Genomic DNA, 17,144 nt, shown 5'->3' on the forward strand with positions numbered 1-17,144 from the left:
TACCTCTGCTGCAGAGGATAACTTCATTAGAGTTACCATCCTCAGAAATTGCAGCCCAAATAAATGTGTGAATCAGGCCTTCATGGTCGAATTGCTGCAAAGAAACCATTACAGTACTAAAGGACAAAAATAAAAAGAAGAGACTTGTGCTTGGGCCGTCATTAGACCGGTGGAAATCTGTCATTTGTTCTGGAGTCCAAATCTGAGATTTTTGGTTCCAAACTCTGTGTCTTTGTGAGACGCAGAGTAGGTGAACGGATGTTCTCCGCATGTGTGGTTCCCACCGGGAAGCATGGAGGAAGAGGCGTGATGGTGTGGGGATGCTTTGCTGGTGACACTGTGGGTGATTTATTTAGAATTCAAGGCACATTTAACCAGCATGGCTACCACAACATTCTGCAGTGATACGCCGTCCCATCTGGTTTTCGCTTAGTGGGACTATCATTTGTTTTTCAACAGGACAATGACCCAACATACCTCCAGGCTGTGTAAGAGCTATTTGACCAAGAAGGAGAGTGATGGAACGCTGCATCAGATGACCTGGCCTCCATAATCACCGACCTCAACCCAACTGAGATGGTTTGGGATGAGTTGGACTGCAGAGTGAAGGAAAAGCAGCCAACAAGTGCTCGGCATATGTTGGAACTCTTTCAAGACTGTTAGTGTAGCTGGTTGAGATAATGCCAAGAGTGTGCAAAGCTGTCATCAAGGCAAACGGTGGCTACTTTGCAGAATCTCAAATATAAAATATATTTTGATTTGTTGAACACTTTTTTGGTTACGACGTGATTCCATATGTGTTATTTCATAGTTTTGATGTTTTCACTATTATTCTACAATGTAGAAAAGAGTAAAAAAAAAAAAAAAACTTAAATGACTAGGTGTGTCCAAACTTTTGACTGGTACTGTATATTTACATTTTAGTAGTTTAGCAGACGCTCTTATCCAGAGCGACTTACAGTAGTGAATGCATACATTTCATACCATTTCATTTCATGCATTTTTTTTTGTACTGGCCCCCCATGGGAATAAAACCCACAACCCTGGCGTTGCACACACCATGCTGGCATTGCAAACACCATGCTCTACCAACTGAGCCACAGGGAAGACTGTAGAAATGTCCTTGTTTTTGAAAGAAAAGCACATTTTTTGTCCATTAAAATAACATCAAATTGATCAGAAATACAGTGTAGACATTGTTAATGTCGTAAATAACTATTGTAGCTGCAAACGGCTGATTTTTTTATGGAATATTTACATAGGCGTACAGAGGCCCATTATCAGAAACCATCACTCCGGTGTTGCAATGGCACGTTGTGTTAGCTAATCCAAGTTGATCACTTTAAAAGGCTAATTGATCATTAGAAAACCATTTTGAAATTATGTTAGCACAGCTGAAAACCATTGTTCTGATTAAAGAAGTAATAAAACTGGCCTTCTTTAGGTATCTGGAGCATGTCCTGTTTTTCTTACATGTATACATCGAGCCTGTATACTGTATAACCACATACCAACATGTCTTAGTGCTGTTTGTTGCAGTTGACTGGGATAACATTTCCATGAATGTTCCATTATGATTTGACAGGAGGGAAAAAGCACAGCATTCCTTTCAGACGTCAGCTAATGCAGATTGATGAGCTCATCCCTCCCTCCTCTGGCCCCACTCAAACTGTGGTGCAGCCTGATGACCCGTACATCACAGATCTTCTGATACATTTTACCCTAGGATCCAGGAGCTGCAGCAGGACATAACCAAACTGAAATTAGACCATGAAAGAGCTCAAGGCGGTATCAAACACCTGAACATACATGTTGAAGAGCGAGACAGAGAGATTGAGCATCTTATTCAAGCACTTGACGGAGGACGTCCTCATGAAGTCATCTTCCTAGAGGCTCAGACCATCAGCAATGAAAAACTGATTGCCTACCTTAACCTGCAGGTAAGAACCAAACCATGACCCATTCAAGCAATGGGCATTACCCCACCCATTGAAATGATCTCTATAACCTACCCCTTTTAAACTGAAACTGACCACACATGACTTACTGACGACACCAGCAACTATCAACCTAAAGTTAGGCTCACCAGAGTCCTTTGGGCACTGACACATTGACCTCTGAGTATTGTGTTCCCAGGTAGAGTACCTGCAGGAGACTAACCGGACTTGTTGTGTTCCCAGGTAGAGTACCTGCAGGAGACTAACCGGACTTGTTGTGTTCCCAGGTAGAGTACCTGCAGGAGACTAACAGGACTTGTTGTGTTCCCAGGTAGAATACCTGCAGGAGACTAACAGTACTCTGGAGCAGAATGTTCAGGGGTTGCAGCAGAGGAAGCAGGATGCCCCCACCAAGGTGGCGGACCTCCGTGCCAAGAACCAGGAGCTGTGTCAGGAGCTCACCCAATTACACCACCTGGCCAAGCAGCTGGAGAAGGACCTGGTGCTGGAGACTGATGACCTGGAACTACAGGAGGCCAAGGTGAGGAAAGGCAGGGAGAGGGAGGAGATGATAAATGAGAATAGGTGGAATACTGTATACAGACAGGCAGAAAGAGGGTTCAATATGAGGTCAATGTTTCTGATAAGACATCTGTGGCCTGTTTTTCTCCTCAGAAAATAATCCAAAGGCAACACAGAGCCTTGGAGGACTTGGAAGATGTAATCACAAAGTTAAGAAGGGTATGATTTATTGTGCGTATCATGGCTTACAGCCTACACTTTCCTGTTGTAAAAACGTAAAGTCTAAACAACTAGAGAATGTCTCCATCTGTCACCACATCCTTGTCTTACCAGTTAGTTGTTAAAGAGCAACTGAATCTGTGCAGCATTTGACTGACTATTTCATAGCTGTATCTGACTCCTCTGAATGGGTGTTTTAGGACCAGGCTGAGGGAGACCATGAGAAGAACCATCTGAGGACCAGCTGGGGAAGCTCAGGGAGCAGAATGAGAAGATGGAGAGACTGATTAATGTCCTGGAGGAAGAGAAGAGAAGAGAAGAGAAGAGGAGACTGGGGACAAACTAGAGAAAATGACTGAAGCTGGTGAGTAGCAGTTTCTCTCCTGACCCACTAATTTTTGGACTCAATAGCCAGTTTCTCATTGATTATAGTTTGCGCAAGCACCACTGACTGCTGTCCTTAGATAATGAGCTGGTTCTGGACCTGGAGAGCATGAGGTCTAAACATGGTGTGTGTGGGCATGGACCTCAGCCCCACCTGCAGCAGCCAAGGCAGGGGCAGGAGCCCCAGGGGGAGAGCAGGCTGGCATGGCACAGTGGGAAATGCAAAGAATACATAGTTATGTTCTCATTTACTGTGTATACATACATAAACGTACTGTATAAGTCTTATGTTCATTATATTCGTTAGCATGTATGGTAAAGGATTTATTTTTGTGTGCTGTTTAGGGGGGCCGTGTAGATTTAGAGCTCTCCTGGACAGTGAAGGAGAGGGATGAGATCCAGGCTGTAATGCTGGGCTTTGAAAGACACATAGAAGACATCCAGACCAGTGTGAAGGCCCTGACTGCAGAGAGACCAGCTCAGAGTGAACAATGCCAATAGCTGGGGGGGGGCTCTCATTTTTGATGACTTATCTAAAGCCTTCGATAGAGTTATAGCCCGAGACCCATTGATCGCTCTGTTTGGTACAGTTGATGGGAATAACCAGGAGGGGAAGGCTCTCTCTTTGTACTCTATTAGCCAAAAGGCTCATATTGCAATTTTGGAAATTGGAGACTGTACCTACCTTTGAAATGTGGTTACGGGATTTAGGGAATGTAATACATATGGAAAAGATTCAATACAATACCTCCAATAGAAGTCCAATGTTTTACAAAAAATGGCAGACGATACTGGATAAATGGTCTTAGTCCTGCTTCATAACTGGGTTGATGATCTGCTGCTACTCTATGCTGTGCTCTACTCAATATTTACTTTTGGCTTAACTACACTGCTTGTAATGACTATATGCTGTCTTCTTATACATGTACCACCTAATAGGATTTTGTTTTATTTTGTGTATGTGTGAGCTTAGTTTTGTTTTGTCCTCTAAATTGGCCATCCCATTCAACAGTACAATGAATGTCAATGTCTGTATTGCTGTCTTTTTTTACATGTATTTTTTATTGGAAAATAATTAACATATTATAAAAAAAGAAAACAATGCCAATAGCTTTGAGATAATGATTTTATTATTACTAGGTATGTATGTGGGATGTTCCACCACTATAAATGCTGTGAATAACATGTGTAAACTAATGCCCATGTGCTCTCCATTAGAAATACCTGTAGCAGCATCCCCACCAAATCCTGCTGCTGAGGATTAACCACAGTCTACAGACCCTGCTGACTGGCCTTCAGTTCTGACTGACAGAATTCGGACACAACTAGTTTGCAGAGGACCAAGTGAGGTACCACCTAACTTTGTTTTCCCAAGGAATGAGAGTGATGGAAGAAGTTGCCACCACCAGTATTTCAGGAAGACCTTGGTGAGTGGTGAAATAATCCCTAGAAGTTGGTTGGTTTATTCTGAAAGAAACAGCAGCCTCTTCTGCTTCTGCTGCAAACTATTTTCTAAGAAGAAAATGAATTTAGCAATCTCAAAACTGACAGACTGGAAACATGCATGTTCTTTGCTGACTTCACACGACAGCAGTCCAGAACACCAAAACTACATGAAAACATGGAATGAACTGGCAATGAGGATCAAAAAAGGGGAAACAATTGATAAACATAAGATGGCACTTATGGAGGATAAGATGGAGAGAGGTGTTGACATGTCTGACTGCTATTGTGCAGTCTCTGGCAATTAGAAATCTGGCACTAAGGAGACACACAGAAACACTGTACTCTCCATCAAATGGACATTTCCTCAAAGAGGTTGAACTGATGGCACAATTTGATCCAGTCATGAAAGAGCACCTTAACCGTGTCAAAAAAGGGAACTTGAGTCACACCACCAGCTACCTTGGTCACCAAATACAGAATTAACTCATTGATTTGTTGAGCAGCAAGGTCATTTCAATAATGCTGAGTGACATCAAGCTGGCAAAATTCTTCTCTATCATTCTAGATTGCACCTCAGATGTCAGCCACACTGAACAGTTGTCAGTTGTGATTAGAATTGTGTGACTCAAGGAGGAGCCCCACATAAAGGAACATTTTATGGGGTTTTTGGATGCAGAGGAGTCCACGGGCCAACATTTGGCATCCCTGATTCTCAAAAGGTTAGAGGAGCTAAAAATTCATTTAGAGGACTGTAGAGGACAGTCTTATGATAATGGGGCCAACACAGGGGCGAAAATGTGATATCAACTTTGGAGGGGACAATTACATGAAATTTTCTCAAGAGCAATTCCTGAGGGGGACACCAAAAGTAGTGCTGTAACACATAGCCTACATTGTAATATGGTAAATGTATATTGAGGAACCAAAGAAATAAGGTGTTTGCCGTACTCCTAACTACCGGTACCCAAAACTACACAACTAATCACAACAGCAATACCATTGCCTTAAACTGGTGACTGAACCAAGATTTGTTAAAGTTGAGAGTGGGGGTATCCATGGCATTTTCCAATTATGTTCCTATTTTACAAGTCAAAAAAATGGAGAACCTTTCATAATGTTGCCAAACAAAGACTCAACAAACTTACCTGAGACTCTCTGTCTCTGCCAGTCTGTCCCTGCATATCTGTCCCCAACTCTGCTGTCTGTGTGCCATCTGTTGCCTGCTCTGCCTAATGACATCATTGTGAAACATTTCCATTAGAATTTAATTTCTTTCTTATGAACATTTTATCAACTAGTCTTTGAGATATTAGGCTACTAGGGTTCTTACTTTGCGTTTTGGTGTACTGAAAAATACTCTGAAGTCCGTCATTTATTTTTCTGCAATTTTTCTACACAGTGTGTAGGTTATTTACAGTAGGAGATGGGCTTCTATCATCTTATCTTTTATCATTCTATTTGGGCTACGAACTAAAAGGTAGCTAGCAAATGTGAAACGGATTAAAATGACAAGAGTTGACAGCTGTATGAGTTCACCATTTACACAATATATGCTGCAACCTTTTGTAATTTTAATAATTTGTTTCATATTGGCTGGCTTCCAACAATAGCTGAATTTGCAAAGCTAGCGAGCACCAATTCCGTTTCAGTGGTGTTTGCTGTAATCTTTGCTACCCAGGTTAAATAAAGGTGAAATAAAATAAATAAATAAAAGTTCCCTTGTGACAATTTAGCTTTTGCAACGAGACCATTAAATATATTTAAGACAATGGTAGAAGAGAGTGTAGTTCTGTTCAGTTTGCACTTCAGTTTATCGCTAACCTTATCACAGGGACTTTGAAGCACTAACTTACATAATCTGCATGCTGATCTTGGAATAAATTGACGATAGCAAAGATTCCATCTTTGACGAGGCCACATAAATGGAATAATTACTAGCTAGCTTAATAGTTAATATTTGCCCGCTAGCTCTGCATATTCAGCTAGTGTGTGTGCGCGATTGACTGGATTAACCTCACATCAGTTACGTTAATTGAGTGCCTTTCAGACAGTGGATACCACCCCTCTGTTATCTTGCCAACTAAGGAACTGGCAGTGGATCAAACCATTGTGAGGCAAAGGGTGGGGGGGTCGCAATCTTTTGAAACTTAAAAACGCGCTATTAAGTGTCTATAATCAGCACAATTGCTTTCATTGCATAATATTAATATTAATTAAATTACATAGTTATGTTTCAGTGATATATTGGGGGGGACAAATCATATTTTCCCAGGATGGGGGGGTCGTGTCCCCCCCGTCCCCCCCGGGATTTCCGCCCCTGGGCCAACATGAGAGGCAAAAACAAAGGTGTCCAAGCCAGACTCCTGGAAATGAATCCAAGAGCTCTTTGTGCTATGTGGTGCTCACACATGGAACCTGGTTGTGGCTGATGCTGCTAAAAGTTCTGTTGATGCCACAGATTACTTTGGCATCTTACACAAACTGTACACCTTGTTCTCAGCCTCCACACAGCGATGGGCCATCCTGAAAAAACATGTGGACATCACTTTGAAGATGTGGACTGAGACAAGGTGGGAGAGTAAAGTTAAGAGTGTCGAGCCACTGAGGTATCAGGCAGCAGCGGTGAGAGAGGCACTGATTGAGGTGAGGGATCAAACCCAAGACCCTGTGATAAAGATTGAGGCCTAGTCCTTGTCAGAGGAGGTGGGATCATACCACTTCAGCATCTGTACAGTGGTGTGGTATGACATTTTGAGCCAGATCCAACATGTGAGCAAGCTGATGCAGTCTCCCAGTATGTATGTGGATGTTGCAGTCAGTCTTCTCAGAAAGAAAGAGAGATGTCTCAGCGACTACAGGGCAACAGGCTTTATGACTGCACAAATGTCAGCCAAGGATATTTGCGAGGGTATGAATGTAGAGGCCATTCTACAACAAAAAAGGCTGAGATCCACAAAGCGGCACTTTTCATTCGAATCATTTGATGAGCCTTTGAGTGATGCCCTGAAGAAGCTGGAGGCGTCATTTTTCAATGTCGTTGTTGATGCTGCAACCTCAGCCCTTCAGGAAAGATTTTACACATTGGAAAATGTGGGAGAGAAGTTTGGAGTGCTGTCAACCTTCCAAACCTTCCAAATGTGAGGCCCTTAGTATGACACTGCACTATAAAGAACACTCAGACTTGGATGGCAGAGAGCTTGCACAGGAACTGAAGAACTTGCCTGACTTGCCATTGAAGACCATGACCCTGCTTGAGCTGCTGATATTTATACACGAAAGGGAGCTCTCAGAAATGTGTCTTACTCTTCCAGTGACCGTAGCTGAAGCAGAGAGGAGCTTTTCAAACCTGAAGCTCATCAAATCCTACCTGAGGTCCACCATGTCACAGGAATGCCTTAGTGGCCTTGCTGTCATCAGTATTAACCATGCAATTGCTGGGCAGATTTCTTATGATGATGTAATTGACTTTGCATCAAGGAAGACAAGAAAGGTCAGGGTTTAGTTGGCAGTTATGCAATTTAGTTTGTGTGTTTCTTGTTTGAAGTGCAATAATTAGGTTATCTTCTTTATAAAAGTGTGTTATTCTATGTGTGTATTTGTATGATATAGGATTTGTGCAATTTAGTTTTATTTGTGTGTTTTTTGTTAGAAATAGTGTAATAATTTGATTATTTTTTATTTGTATTTATATACTACAATTTGTTTCTATTTGTCTTTCTTACTTTTTTGATATTTACGAGTCTTATTTTTGTATATATTTTTATATTTATATCGTTTTAAATGTTATGATTATTTATTTGTGTTGTTCCAAATGTCTGAATAAATGTTTTTTGGGGGGGGGCTGAAGGGGGTTTCGCCCAGGAAGCCATACAAGCTAGAACCGCCACTGCAAAGGATCACCTCAGTGAGAGACACACTCAGAGAGAGACTAAAGGTTGCTCAAACCTGCGCTCTGACAGACAGAGGAAGAGGAGGATCCTGAACCTGGAAAACACCATCAAGACTGTGAGAATGATCAACTTTTCACCAAATCAAAGCAAAAGGATCCTGTTACAGTTGACTATATTACTTTTTGTAGATATAACACCTTACAAAGATGTTACCACCACTGTACTGTGCTATCAATCATGTCTGCCATTACTGCCACCTTAGCTGATCTTGCATGCATACTGTACCAAGAGTAGTGTGAGTTATGGTGTGTTTTGGTCCCCAGTCGGAGAGGGAGCGGTTGAACCTGCACCCTCAGGTGTCAGTGCTGAAGGAGGGCAGGGTGGCTATAGATGAAGCGCTGAAGGTTCGGTCCACTGCCCTGGTCCAGACTGTAGAGACAGCACAGCAGAGAGCTGATTCCAGTACACTACGGTACTGTCTGTCTGTCTTTGTCTGGTAATGGTGTGATGATGTCATTATGTGCTGTTCATATTTATTTGTTGTGTTGAAATTGTCAAATTTTCTGTCTGTTCAGGCTGTTGCAAGAGCAGATGAAACAGTCCCTGTTTGACATTCAACACAGGCTCTCTGTGAAGACAAACAAGGTCCATGTTGCCCACCAGCAGATGGAGAAAATAGGTGAGTTTTGGTGGATGAAAGGGTTTGTTTGACATTATCAAACTCTGCTCTTGGTTTATTCAGTGATAAAATGTAATTATTTTCTTCACCAGGAGAGCTAAGTCGGGAATGGCGCTACCCAGAGGGACGAGGTGACTGTGCTTCAGAATACTATCTCTGCTCTGGACAGGGAGAAGGATGACGTGGACCAGAAAAGTGAGAGCCTGGCCCTGCTGCAGGATGAGCTGTCCAGGAGGGTAGGGCACTAGTTACCACTGACAGACCTGTATATGTGAGGGTGAGTACAGTTATAAGATCAGGCAAACAGGGACTAAACACTGTTCTGTCTTTCATTCTGCAGGAAAATACTCTGTTACAGACATGGTGAGCTCTCTAAATTAAGTGTAACCTTTTTCAGTATGTGAGGGAGAATGATCTGTTTGTGCATTTGTGTTTGAGGCATGTCGCCCGAATGTGTGTGCGTGGAGAGTGAATCAGTTATATTGTGTTGTACCTGCAGCCAACTGAAGGGGACACTGAGCAGCCGTGAGAGGGAGATAGCCAGTCTACACAGACAACTCGACTTTGCCCAGGAGGAGCTGTCTGGAGTGGGGAGAGACAGGGAGATTACCCTGAGAGAGAACAGGAGACTACAGGATGACCTAGCCACTATGACCAGAGAGAACCAGGTACAGACCAAAGTTTGATATCCAAGAGCTTTTATGAAGACAAATACTGTAGGAAAGAGTCCAGGGGGAAGAGTTTGAGTTCTGTTTAATATGTTAAATCTTGTCTGTCCTTGCTCACCTCTAACCAACATCCTACTAAACTGAATTCACTTGCATTGTTACAATTAGTGATGAGGACCCCTATTCTGTCCCCACCCTACAGCATGAGTGCCCTGCAGGCGTACGAGGCCCAGGTGTCATCCCTGGCCAGGCCAGGGGCATCTCCCTGCTGGAGAAGGCACTGCAGGAGGCCCAGGGGAGAAAACCCTCTGACTGCATCCCAATCCACCACCCTTTTCACTTCCCGTCATGATTTAGCAACGGTGGAAACTTACACCACACACACACTGCATGTACCAGTAAGTTGTGATACAAGCCTTGCTAATTGCAGGAATTCTAGCTATAACAAAATGTGCCCCGTCGGTGCTGTAGTGTTGACTATGCCCTTCATCATGTCTATGTGTTGGTGCTGCTCTCTCACGTGACTGGAGAGCTGGAGGACGTGCGCTCTGAGGCAGAGCTACTGAAGAAGCAGCTGGCCAGTGAGACTGACTGTCCGTAACCTAGAGACACTTCTCTCCTCCAATCGGCAGAAGGAGTTCCACACCCATCTGAGCGCCAGCGAGAGGAAGTAAGAGCTGAAGGTTGTAAAGGACAGACTGGCCCTTACTGACAGCAAAACGTGAGAGATCGGGTCCTAAAGGCTCCACAGACCCACTGATTACATCAGACCCAGAACATCTCAATTTCACACAATCTTGAGTCTTACTGATTTAATAAAGGTGTGGTGTGTGTGTGTGTGTGTGGACATGCCAGGGAGGTTTCTCAGCTGCAAACAGAGATGGACGTGCTGAAGAGACAGCTGAGCAGTGAGCTGAATGACTCTAAATTTGCCGTGCTAATCAGGCACCTTGCCTCTAAACATTCAATAGATCTAAATGAATACATTTCAGTGTAATTGAAAAGGCTGTGGGCTGCTATCTCTCCCTTATGCCCTTGATGTCTCTGTCCTCGGGGAGAGGGCCGCGCCGTCTCTGTCCTCGGGGAGAGGGCCGCGCCGTCTCTGTCCTCGGGGAGAGGGCCGCGCCGTCTCTGTCCTCGGGGAGAGGGCCGCGCCGTCTCTGTCCTCCGGGAGAGGGCCGTGCAGGAGATTTGCAGACGAGATGTCTTTCTCTTCCCTCCGGAGCTCCTCCCCCCTGAGCAGATCTGAGTCCCCGCCCTCCCTCCCCAGAACATTCCATCCTCCAAACTCCAGAGCGCTCCACCGACAGGTCACCAGAGAAGTGTCACACTCACATTACTACGTACATACATGAACACACACACACTGCACTCGCAGCAATACTCTACCATCTATAAAACAATAATACTTTACAGATCCCACTGATTGTATTCAAGCCTGTAACTAATGTGACTTCTCTTTTCCTGTTTTCACAAAATTGTGAGCTTTAAGGAGTAGAGTGACACAGGACAGACAGGGAACTGAAGGAGCTGAAGTGAGTGAATGAGAAGCCTGTAAGAGTATCAGTTTTGATGCACCACACAAACTATTCACATAACTCGTGTCAAACAAAAATCCTTGTAATGGTCTGAAATGTCAGCTTCCTCCTCCTTCCCTATGGAAGATGCACTAAACTCAGATCAAAGGTGAAATCATGCTGTCTTCTCACCAAAGATAATTCTAATGCCAATAGTTAGAAAAACATAATACAGACAATCAAATTTATTATGAGAAATCTACTTATTGTGCTACTAATAGTATTATCTCATTAAAGTACACCTTGATGGAAGTACTGTACATTTTCAGCTTTTTCTTCAAATAAAAGTTTAGACAAAATGAATTAACTGCACTTATCCGTACCTATCAGAGACAAAACACAAAAGCCTTTAAATTACCCATAAGAAATACCTATAAGAATGTGGAGGAAAATTGATTAACAAAAGATTGAGAAAAAAAAAGGTGTCATTGAGGCTTTAATACTTTTGATAGTTGGGTCAATGTTTGGTTGAAGCCAAGATGGAGTGCACAATTATCAGAGAAATTGGACGGTAACAATTAAGTAATTTCTTAATGTTTAAGTGGAATGCATACAAATTGATTGTAACATTACCACTTATTTGCTTCTAAAATTCAATTCCTTTCCAGTTTTAGTGGTTTTATACATATTACTCCAACACATTCATATTTCCCTATGCTGTCACAAATCTAATGTAAGAAGTAACATATCAAAATACTGCTGGTTCCTTAGGAATAAAAAGACATGGCAAATGTGTAACAAGATACTGTATACAAATATTTTCCAGTTTTAAGATTCAATCTTGCAGTTAATGTCTGCAGTATTCAGTGGTTGTGTTGGGGAGGGGGTAAGTAAACAGGGAAAAGTCTAGAATGTACTTGGGTAGGAGTTCCCTGAGTAGCTTGTGGCAGACTGCACAGGTAATAGTGCAGCATCTCCATGGTGACAGGCTTGTACCACATCTGTCTCTCAGGGAAGTGGATGTGTGGAGGTGCACCAATACGCTGTAGCATATAGCCAGCATCACTCTCCAGATGCTCATAGGAGCCAATGAAGTTAGGAGGAAGGATACAGCACATGGCTGGCACAGGTTGTAGATGGGCATCCAGTGCTCGTTCATGCGCTCCCCATCCTCGTCCAGCAGATAGCGCACAAACTCTGAAAACGTCACGTCATCCCCAGCCACTGCTGTATCCTTGGAATGGCCCTTTCTGTAGCGCCTGATGATCTCAGCACCGTACTTCTCCTGGTAGGCCTTGATCTCCCCAAACTTGTTCCTGTAGGTGGAGAGCAGGCGCTCCATGGGCTCCCGCACAAACATGAACTTGAAGTAGTGTTTTAGCCTGTAGCGGATCTCCTCAGGCTTCAGGGAGGACAGGAAGAGCAGGTCACTCTTGTGGTCCATCTTGATGCTGACGTCCACGTTCTCCAGAGTCCCACTCAGGACCTTCAGGACCCTCTTCCAGTTGGAGCAGGCCACCTTGGGGACGTAGCAGTAGAGGAAGCAGTGCTCGTCGTTCACCAGGATGTGCTGCAGCAGGGTTTTCCTCTGCAGGGGGCTCAGGGACCACACACTGTGGGGCATGTTCTTCTGTCCACATATGGTGCGGTTATTGATCTCCTGGAGAATCTGATTTGGGAGATGAAAATGTTTTGACATATAACTATTATGTAAGATTTACACAAAATAATAATGCATGTATAATACAATGTCACTCACGTCAATATGATATGCATTCCATTAAAGAGTGGACAACTAACAAAATGTAAACAATGTAGCAAATGCATCATGATATTTTCATGATATAGCCCAGGGATGGGCAACTTTGATGGGGTGGGAACCACAACAAATCTGAACTCATGAGGGGCCACAGTGGCTCACGGGGCTGCGTACTCACACATACAGTCAACCGGTGTCCTGTCTGCTCCTGCTCCTCCCCTCCGGTGTATGACCGCGCCAGAGTACTAACCACCAGTCCTGGGATTCATCATTACGCACACCTGGCACTCATCATTACGCTCACCTGTGAATCATTATGATTCACACCTGGACTCCATTACCTTCATAATTTCCTCCCCTTTATATGTCACTCTCCCATGTTCACTCACTAGTTGGTATTGTTCTTGTGTATCGGCGTACTGCCTTATGTTAGTGTCATGTTCTTGGTTTTATTAAAATGTTGCACCTGCTTCCAACTCACCGCCCCATCATCACACCTGGCAATATCCCAATTCTTGCCATGGGGCGCAGAGAAAATGTTGCAGGTTTAAAGAAAATTTGCTGCAATTCTAAACATTCTTCCATGGAGTGGAGAGAAATGTTTGCAGTTTTGAATATTATATCTGAGACTGACTAACAAAATCAATGGGGTGAGGTCATTTGACCACGATTACTACAAGTTTAGAAAGCTGGTAAGACCGATCTAAAAATGTGTTTGCTGACTTATTTAACTAGGCAAGTCAGACATGGGCTAATTGAGTGACTGACATAACAGAAACTGCGGATGCACAACCAAATTTCGAAATTGCACCTGTATTCTACTATAGATACACGGCGAGGCGTGGCTTAACGTGACCATGCCCCCGCGTAGGGTACTCCTATTTCTCCATTGTAATTAGCCTAACTTTTGCTGGCATCCTAAAGAAACGGACATTTTTTTGTCGTTTCAATAAATGTTTTCAGCAGCCTCACGTGTCGTTAACATACGTGGCTGTCACAACAAATGATTTGCATGATACTTGTTCTGCCACTAATTTGTTACCTGACCTACTGACAGTAAAACTGTCGCATCATGCTTACGTCACTGTTTGTTTACCCCTAGCTTTCCCCCCCATTTAGCTAACTTCTCTCCTAGCCAGTCAATCTAGATCTAATTCGCTAGTCTTTGATAAGTCACCTAGCTACTTGCAGTCTTTGCAAATTGAACGGTCAAGGGCTATTTAGAAAAATGGATTATTGTTGGCTTGCCTATGTCCTTTCAACTTGCCGGAGACAGCTGGGGAGAAAATCCTACCACATAGTTAATTATCTACACCTACTTGGTGGAATCTCCAGGTTTGCATAAATCTCCACATGCAGAAGAATAGTATAGCGTTATTTAGGTGTTTATAGCTCACTAGTCCTTACTACAAGCTAACTAGCAAGCTTTATGCAATACACATTGCTAGTTAGATACAAACAAGTATTGGCGATTTACCGGTAATGAAGTGCATCGCGGAGTAATAGACGGACCTCATGATTTCAGGCTAACTTGGTACTTGAGCAGTTGATGAAACTTCATTTGGTGGTCTTTTTCGCCTACAATTTTTTCAAACAAAACTGTACGCCACAGCTTTTTGTTCTTTTAAAAGCAAGGTTAGCTAGTTAAAGTCAGTTGGAATCGTCTCTTTGGCAGTGGTGCGACGCAAACAGGGTGGCGTAAGTGGTGAAACAGAAAAGTTGTCTGCTCTTGAGTTTTGAGGTTGATTCTTTGCCCAACAAAGTGATAGTGTAACCGGTGCTGTTACTGCACCGCTGTAACTCTGCGTTGTGTGTGGTTGATTGAGACTATAGACGTGGACTTTGGAGATCAGGTAGTTTTAATCAAGCAGAATTCACTCTCTGCATCCAAAAGAAAAAACATTTGTAGAGCACATATGTTCTGCGAATCGTCGCCTCTTTCTCTCATAGTGCATCAACATGATTTTTGAATACAAAATTAGTACAGCCTCTCCTTATGCATCAACACATTTTACATAGATAAAACCACATACCTGCATCCAAAAGAAAATAAAACATTTGTAGAGCACATATGTTCTGCGAATCGTCGCCTCTTTCTACAACAGATGCACAATACAAGGGACTGGGATCATTCGAGGAGCTAGCCATCGTTCACACATACAATAACCTGCTAATACCTTAGCTAGCTATTAACCACATGTTGAATTCAGAATGTTGATATCATCCTAAAAAGTACAATTACAAGTGCATCTTAACAATAGCATCCACTTATGAGTAACCTCTAAATATACAACATTATTCATGAACAAAACACTGTGTATGACTTTGTGCTTAAAAAAATCAAACTTTTCTGAAGAAGACAGAAAAAGCGTGCCTACCTCATACTGCATTAACATGATTTGAGCACGCAGGGCAAAACGTAAGTACACACTCCCCTGCTCCCAGGATGCAGGCATGCATAACAACAAATCAACATGCCATATTAATATATGAACCTGGTGAAATTCACATAGTACTTTAACAACTGTTACATTAGGATATATAAGTTATCCTGTACAAGCTTTTGTGCCGAATACAATACGCTGTTACAGATGTCAAGTTTATGGGCATGTGGCAGCAGTGTGTAGGAGGGATGTTCCTAGGTGTGCAGAAGGGGATGAGACAAAGGAATGTGTAACATTGGGGAAAGTAGTGGTATGTGTTAATTAAAGGGGTGCCCATGGGGCTGGGGATCAGAAATGTCCCGTGCAAGAGAGGCAGGTTGAGGTTTCCAGGGTTAGAGAAGTGCAGAAGTTGTCATACTGAGGCAGTGAAGAAAGTAGAGAAAGATGGGTCAAGGGGGGAGGGATCCTGAGAGAAGTGTGTGAGTAGTAGATATGTACCAGTACAGAGGGATAGGCCAACAAGTGATATGTTTCAGAAGGATTTTTAGCATTTATAGCTATGGTTATCAACTGTACTGTAGGGATGGAATGCAATTCGCAGAAAATTGAAGTTGTGGTGACAGCTGCAGAGAGGTTTTTGGGTGTGCGAGTTACACAAGTGGTGGTGTCCCATCCTTTCAGGTTGTTGAACTGAGGTAGGCCTAAATATATTTAAATAGTGGTGTTATTATTCTTTTTTTTACATTTTGTGAGTGTAGTGTTAGATGGTAGATTTATTTTTTCAAGCAATGTATAAGGGAGTTGTACTCCAGTCTAGTAGGTAGCGGTAATGCAACATTTATTGCATGCCAACCGCCATTAAACCTCATCGAAGAAGAAGTCTCTTCGGCTGATAATCATGATGTACATTCCATGCGACAGTATCTGTTCCTGCTAACATTTTTACGTTTAAAATCCAAGTGTTTTTAGGTATGATGTAGTTTGTTGATTAAGACGACATGGAAGTATGTTAAAAAATAGCAACCAAGAATATCCAACATATTTATAGAATGATAAAAAAAAAATACAGCTGATTATAATAAATTTGTAAAGTAGACCATTTAAAATAGGAGTAACGGGAGTACCTCAAGTGGGCTACTGCTGGAAATCGTAATGGTTTTAAAAGTCTTCCGTTTACCTGAGATTCTGCATCCACAGATGGATCAGGATGTCGAGCTTGTCTGAGGTAGTATGACCTTGCTGCTTCCCCGATGTGGAGGTGTCTCCATACTATTCAGCGTTCCTTTCTCTATCGTGAACAGAAGGCCCCCAGACGCCACGATGACAGCGAACGTCAGCGCCGATGGCAAGACAGCGGATCTGTGAAAAGAGCCAGAGTTCACTGTTCGTCTGAAGTTTATCACGTACCCGCTCCTGGCCCCTCCAGAGCTTTTCAATGCGAAATCCTGCTTTCGCTGGAGGCGTCATTGGTCGCTGAATGATATCTGTCGGGTAGCTGACAGGGTAGCCTATGTTATTGTTTTGTTTCTATGAGTAGAAAAAAGTTTGAACTACCACGTACCATAACTTCTGACTGCAACCAAAAAGACGAAAGCGTCAATCAGAGGGGATTGTGGGAGTTGGAGTTGTGGACTAAATATCGTCCCAATGGGGGAGACTCGATGGTGTTTCTTTGATTCCTCGCTTCCTCTCTCACGTTAACATTTTCGTAATTTAGCATGCGCTCTGATCCAGAGTGA

At 42.9% G+C, this 17,144-nt stretch overlaps 2 pseudogenes; one reads left to right on the forward strand and one right to left on the reverse strand.

Annotated features, from left to right (window-relative positions):
- The first annotated feature begins 1,478 nt into the window (after positions 1-1,478).
- Positions 1,479-10,994, forward strand: LOC106560221 (centrosomal protein of 135 kDa-like; annotated as a pseudogene).
- A 751-nt stretch (positions 10,995-11,745) lies between these two features.
- Positions 11,746-16,868, reverse strand: LOC106560276 (carbohydrate sulfotransferase 14-like; annotated as a pseudogene).
- Positions 16,869-17,144: the final 276 nt, after the last annotated feature.

This window comes from Salmo salar, chromosome ssa10 (genome assembly GCF_905237065.1).
Source record: "Salmo salar chromosome ssa10, Ssal_v3.1, whole genome shotgun sequence".
Taxonomy (NCBI): domain Eukaryota; kingdom Metazoa; phylum Chordata; class Actinopteri; order Salmoniformes; family Salmonidae; genus Salmo; species Salmo salar.